This window comes from Cynara cardunculus (genome assembly GCF_001531365.2).
Source record: "Cynara cardunculus var. scolymus isolate 2C chromosome LG 9, CcrdV1, whole genome shotgun sequence".
NCBI lineage: Eukaryota > Viridiplantae > Streptophyta > Magnoliopsida > Asterales > Asteraceae > Cynara > Cynara cardunculus.
Window position 1 is genome coordinate 3,967,430 of NC_037536.1, and position 7,122 is coordinate 3,974,551.

At 34.6% G+C, this 7,122-nt stretch overlaps 1 long non-coding RNA gene and 1 pseudogene across 1 annotated transcript; both read right to left on the reverse strand.

The window, feature by feature from the left end:
• Positions 1 to 858: 858 nt before the first annotated feature.
• LOC112518473 lies at positions 859 to 2,773 on the reverse strand. Its single transcript, XR_003069804.1, has 2 exons — positions 2,593 to 2,773; positions 859 to 1,205 (listed from the first exon to the last, which is right to left on the reverse strand). It is a non-coding gene; the product is annotated as an uncharacterized LOC112518473 (long non-coding RNA).
• Positions 2,774 to 3,603: 830 nt separating this feature from the next.
• Positions 3,604 to 7,122, reverse strand: part of LOC112517675 — an 11,268-nt pseudogene continuing 7,749 nt past the window's right edge.

Below are 7,122 nucleotides of genomic sequence, written 5' to 3' on the forward strand. Positions count from 1 at the left end.
CACACTCATTTTTATGAGTTTTCTTTAAGTTGTTTATAATATCCTCATTAGCACAATTTTTAAGGTATAAATTTTGGTAACGCTCTTTAAGAGTTACAAGACTCTTTTCTGACTCAGCAATCTTCTCTCTCAACACTTTTACAATATCTGCCATTTAAACAAGAAAAATTGATCAGTTAAGAATCTATGCAGTGAAATCAGATAAAAGAAATATGAATAGTTAAGCTCAAAAAGAACAGAAAAACACAAACACTGAAAAACTCACATACAAACAAATATACAATGATCCAAACCAAAATCTAAACACAAACGAAAAAGAAACTAAAAACAGTCTAAAGCAATAAACCAAGTCCAAAAATCTGAGTCTAAGCCCAAAACACACAGTATCAATGCTTTACAATACAGATATTACACTTTTTTTTTTAAATGATCTATCTGCTCTCTGAAGTGTATTAAAAAATCCACGAATATGCTCCGCTTATCAGTTGCTTCACACGAGCTGCGGTGACTTGTTCTGATATGCTTCAAATTCAAAACTGTTGTCAAGACCTGTAGAGCTGTGGAGCTGCTGTTTAGTCCTACACACTGCTGGTTCAAACCTGCTGTGAAGTTGTGGTGAACCTGCTGCGGTTAAACCTGGGCTGCTGTTTTACAAAACTCAGAACCTGTATATGTAATAGTAGCAGTCTTGTTGCTGTTATGACAGCAGGCACTAAACCACCTGTTATGTCAGCAAGCACAACGATCTTTTAAACCTCCTGTTATGACAGGAAGCACACTCTAGCAGTCTTCATAGCCTGCCACAGAAAATGAGTTAAATGCAAGATGTACAGAAATTTAAACCGCTCAACCTATGTAATTAAAGTATAGAGTCCAGTCCATTCAACAACCAACTACTAATCTGGTCAAAACAACTTCAAGAATGATCAACACTAGTTCCTTATACAGTCAAAATCGCTCAAGCTTTGTTGCTCATTGTCTAAACTAAAACTGCACACTTTGCTTTTGTTGATGACTATTTTTACAAATGAAATAGCAAGCTAGTTGATCAAGTCTATCAAGCAAGCTGTGTAGCTGCAGTTTCAATCTGGTTCATGGGCTGTTGTTCCAAACTGAGCTGCTTTGCTATTGTTGCTGTTTTGCAATCTGCTGAACTGCTGTGATAAACTTGATGTGGAGCTACTGCTGTTGCTACTGCTTAGTTGCTGTCAAAGCAAAAAATGAAGCTGTCAAAATGAAAGTTGCTGTCAAAATGAAGTTGCTGTCAAAATCTAGTTGCTGTCAAAACAGAAATATGCTGTCAAAAATTTGCTGCTGCTGTTCTTTGCTGTGAAAACAGAAATATGCTGTCAAAAATGATTAAGTTGCTGTCAATAACACAAAATGAAGCTGTCAAATAATATGCAGTGCTAGAACAAATCAAATATGCTGTTTCTTTCTTTTTGAACCAACACTGCTGCTGCCTAAACAAAAGATGTTGCTGCTTCTAATATCGTTGTTCCAAAACTCTTCAGACTTCTCTGATAAGCTGCTGCTGTTGCTGTGTGAACCTGCTGTCAAGATAGTTGCTATTCTTGATCTGACTAAACAATAATTCAACAATACAAACACAGTCCCTGCTGCAGTCTTCAAATCCTCAAAGAAACAGCAACTCAAAAACAACAATCCAATCAAATTTGCTTAAAACCTGTTTAACACAGTTCACTAAAACTGCTGCTATTTTAGACCTTAAAACCACAAACTGTTATGGATCTTCAATCATTCAAATCAAACTTGACCATTTAAACATTAGTGAAAACATTGGTTATCTGTTCAATACAGCTGTAAACAGAACTTTCAGCTTCACTTTAATCAAAACAAGATCCAACAGGCTTCAAATCCTCATTCCTTTGAACCAATGCAAACAGCAGTTTGACAGATTCAAAATCCAGCCTGTTGATGGTCTCAAATTCAAAGGAATACATAAAGCTACTTCATAAAGACAGTCAAAATCAATCTGATGGTGAATGATGAATCAAAGTTATGAACTCAAACAAACAAAGGTTTAGATAAGACACATAACCCTTGAGCTGTTGAGTAATTCAAACCAAGACTGAGATCTAYGCAAATCTGATATCAAGCAATTTAAACAAAGATCAACACTAAGTTTAATCAAAAGGCTCCAATACTAGCAGCAACATACACAATGTGCAACTTCAACACTCAAATTAACAGTAGCTGCAAACAACAATAATGCAAAACAGAAGGGGTGGCTTGAAACTAGAATACAGACCAAACTTGATGAACAATTAARAATCCAGATTGAAACTGTCAAAATTGAATCGATCCTTGYCAAGATATGGAACAATTTATCAAATTGAATTAAAAATCAACAAACAAATTCGAATCTGGGTAAAATGAATTAAGCGGATTAGAAGTCCGCTCAATCTAGTTCGATGCACAAGTCCTAGTTTACTAGTCCGCTCAAGAAGTAATCGGTTTACACGAACACCGGACAAGAGTTGTCAGGTTTACATGAACACCGGACAAAAGGTGTTCATATTATGTATAAACCGCTCAAGAATTAAACCCTAAACATGAGATTGGACTTACCTGTGATAAAAGCGAATCCGATGATATAGTGTGCGGTTTAGCTTAAACCGCTCAAGGTTTGTAAGAATCCGCTCAAGAACACCGATCAAACTATGTGAGGTTTACCCTTAGCCGAGAGATCGATTGAAGCCTTGAAGCCAACCGGAGAACAATCCGATCAAAGCTTCTGCGATTTAGAACAACAATCCGGACAAAGTGAACTTGTTGTGAACGTGAAGTCTGGGAAGGAAGACTAATTGAACTTGTTGGGCCTTAACCTTTGGGCTTTAAAAGTGGACGGTTTAACAAAATTAAACCAAACAACAAAAATAAAATCAGATCAAAAACTATTAAAAACACAAAAAACAAAAAAAATTAACAACAAAGTGGATCAAAAACACTGATTACAAAAAAAATTCAAGAACACAAAAAAATTTAAAAACCTAAAAACCGATTAAATCTTGATTTATTTTGATCAAATCACAAAAATTTGTGAATAACAAAGATTCACAATTCAATTTCGAACATTTTGATCCTGTTTTTAACATCAAAACACAAGATTTTATGGAAAAATCGGATCAAAATTAAAAAAATGTCAAGAACACGAAGAACACGAAAAACAAAAAAAATTCAGAAAATAAAAAAAATTACTTATCTTTCAAATTCTTCATTCGATTTCTTGCATTCCAGCTCTGATACCAATTGTGTGTCCACAATCACTGATCAATCTTCAATATCTTCATAATCATGATGGCAGATTCATATATTGCATGTAAGAACATCAAGATCCTTGAGAGGAAAAGTCAATGCATGTAAAGCTCAGTCAAACCCTCTATTATCAATGTATTATTACAATTAAGCTCYTCTTACTAATTACAAAGATTAAACCATATTTATATGGTCAACCTAACTACAACCTAACTAACAAAGTCAAAGTCAAACTAGTCTAAGAAAGTCAAACACGCTGACTTTACAATTATAGACTAAAATTAATCTTTCAAGACGAATACAATTAATACTGATTTTTCAGTCCTAACAGTTAGTCCCACCAAATGCCTCATCAAGATCATTACGTCCAATTTCTGAAAAAGGAATAAATACAAAAAGAAAACTTGGATTAGATATTCAATATGTATTACATAAAAAAGAAAATATTCAAGCAAACAGAAAATGAAATCTCATGATTACCTTCTTCGTATAATTTCACATCATCCAATAACTGTTCAATGTCAATACATATAGTCGACGCCCTCAACCGATATTGAGCACATACCAAGGCTTCCACCGTCTTCGGACCCAAATTACTACGACACTCATCCACCACTCGACTGGATGTACTAAAAGCGGACTCACTAGCAACTCTAGAAACTGGAATAGCTAAAATGTCATATGCCATTAATCCCAACACCTTGCATGTACTAGTACTACATTTTTCACTCCACCACTTCAAAATTTCAAATGATTCAACATTCATTTTTTCAGGAGGAGCATCAAGATATTCATCCAATTCAGATTTTTCCATACCATCCCCAACATCATTTTCATAAAACTCATCATAAATTTTACTCATCTGCTTGTTCTTTACTGTCCCAACAAAATTGTGGCCATCATTGTCATTCATAAAGACGGAAGTAGAAGAATCATCCTTTGATAGTGAAGAAGCATTAACATAATAATCAAACAAACTTTTCAAACCGTCATACACTTGATCATATATTTCATTCACTTTATCACATCCGAAGGAAAAATCTTTTTTTAGAGAAAACCTCACAAACCTCATCTTATATCGTGGATCAAGAGCAACCGCAACTAAAACCATAATGTTTGTTTTCCCAAAATCTCCATAATATTTGTCAAAAAAAATTCTCATTTGATCACCCATACGAATAATATTGGGATCATCATCTTGTTTCCACTCTAACAAAGAAGCTAGTACACCTAAAATTTCATGAAAATGTGTGTTAGTCGTAACATACAAGGTGCCCGAAATCCTTTTTGTCGCATCATAAAATTGCTTTAAGCATAATGCTAAAGCTTTAGCATTATCCCAATCTTTTTGAGATGGAAAGCCATCTTTGAGTTCTTTCTCAAACTTAACAGCCAAATCCAACATAACAAAAGTGGAGTTCCATCGTGTTGGAACATCAAGACATACCGAACCTTTACAAGAAATTTTAGATTTTGAAGCACACTCGTGAAACAATTTAGCTCTTGCCGGAGAGCTTTTTACGTATCTAACCACTCCTCGTATGCTATTAATTGATTCCTTAACCATATTCAAACCATCTTTAACAATCAAGTTCAATAAATGAGCAGCACATCTCATATGAAAAAACTCACCACCAAGTTTGTCGGTGAGATTTTCTTTGAGATGTGCAACAGCCACATCATTCAAACTTGCATTGTCTACAGTGAGACAAGAAACCTTATTTTCAATACCCCATTGAAGAATGCATGATTCAACTACTTTTCCAATTTCCTTTCCTTTTTTACTATCCATCAATCGGAAATTTATAATTCTTTTATGCAATCTCCATCTAGCATCAATAAAGTGGGCTGTCAAACACATGTAGTTATAATTTGGGATGGAAGTCCGACAATCCATTGTGAGAGCAATCTTAGATTTTAGACTTTTGAAGGTATTTCTCAAGTTCTCTCTCTCACTTAGGAAAAGTTTACTACAATCTCTAGCAACCGTGAATCGTGATGGAACACAAAATTGTGGTACGAAAACACTACAAAATATCTAAATCCATCACGTTCCATAATAGAAAACGGTTGCTCGTCAACAACCATTTTAGCTAATGCGAGCCTAATAAGATTTTGATCAAACTCCTAGTTAGAAACTGTGGTAGCTTCACTATGACTTGTTTTAAAAGTGCTGATTTTCATTTGTTTTTTATCCATATTTCCTGGATGTTTTGAACATATAGCAAGATGTTTAGATAGAGATGATGTACCATTCTTTGTGCTAACTGTCAATAACTTGGAACAATATTTACATTTTGTCTTCACGACCTTCCCAGTGTTTTGATCTCTAACATCTTCGTAATAATTCCAAACACTTGATTTTCTTTTGTCCCCAACTTGTGGCATTTGTTTTTGCTCAACAACATCACTTTCACGATCTAAGTCGATAGGATGTTCCATTACTAAACCTAGGATTTGGAAATTATCAAAAGAATATAATAAGTAACAATTAATAAATTTACAGCAAAATATTTAAGCATCAATACTTAATTTCTAATATATTTATGATGTTTTTAATTTTATTAATGATGCCAAAAATGGTTTTTACTTAAGGATCAAGATTTTGCGTCCATTGATGCATCCATGGTAGCTGATCGCAAGAAGATTAAGTAGCGTTTTATCAAATGCTCATTGGATAAGCATTTATCGGTAATAGTCATCACTGTTTCTTACCTTATTAGGTATCATTCTCGGTCACTAAAATATGTTATTGGTAAACGTCTTTTACCCAATAAATGTTTATCGAGTAAGATTTGCTATCTCATTAAAATGATTTAATTTGGTATTTGGTCTACCAATGGAAGATGGTCTTAGCAGCTCAAGTTAGGAGGCAGTCAAAGCATAAACAGTATGCATTTATTAGCAAATACAGTATTACAAGCTAGAAATGCCATATATGATCTTGGTTGAAACACTTTAAGAACAGATTACAAGTACTTCCAGTTTTTGTCCCATAAATACTACTACCACTGCAATAGTACATAAATTTACTACCACTCCATCTGCAAGCTACTGCAACCATAAGTCAACGTGTTGTAGTAATCATATATTATCATTGAGATGAACAAAACAGTTGATCAACAAATAAAGTTACAAATTAATAGTAAGGTTCATAGTTGATTGCAAGAAATGAAATCTAAAACTACCCCAAGCAATTAAGAAAACTAGAGAAAAATATCTAGGGCATATGTGTTTCATAATAATATAATGTTCACTGGATTTGGAAAAAAAATATAATGTTCACTGTGTTAAATTCTAGGATGTTCAACAAATCAATAAATGGAGTGAGTGAACAATGTTATTCAACCAAATTGATATACTACTTGTTATATATTTTATTTGGTCGTATCGTATGTGAGAATTGAGATGATTCAGTACCTTATTAGTGAATGAAGACCAGCGTGATTGCGAAGACGAAGATGAGTCGATGACTATTGACTGCAAGGAGATTCGAAGACGGAGATGATGGAGAGTCGTGATTGTTCAAAGAGTGAAGACAGGTGTGACTTGTGAGTCATGAATGTTCGAAGAATGAACTGAAGACCGGCGTGAATCGGACAGGTCTAAGGTCTTCGTGTACGGCGACCGGCGTGAATCGGACATATATGAGGTCTGAGGTCTTAGGGTTAGAATCGGACAGGTCTGAGGCCTTCGTGTACGGTGATCGGCTTGCTACTGATGGAGGGAAGGAGGGGAGAGCTAGGGCTAGAATCGTACAGGTCGTATGGAACTATGGATCAATATACGAAGATGAAGAATTTAGGTAAAGAATGAAGATGACGAATGTAGATGAAGAATGAA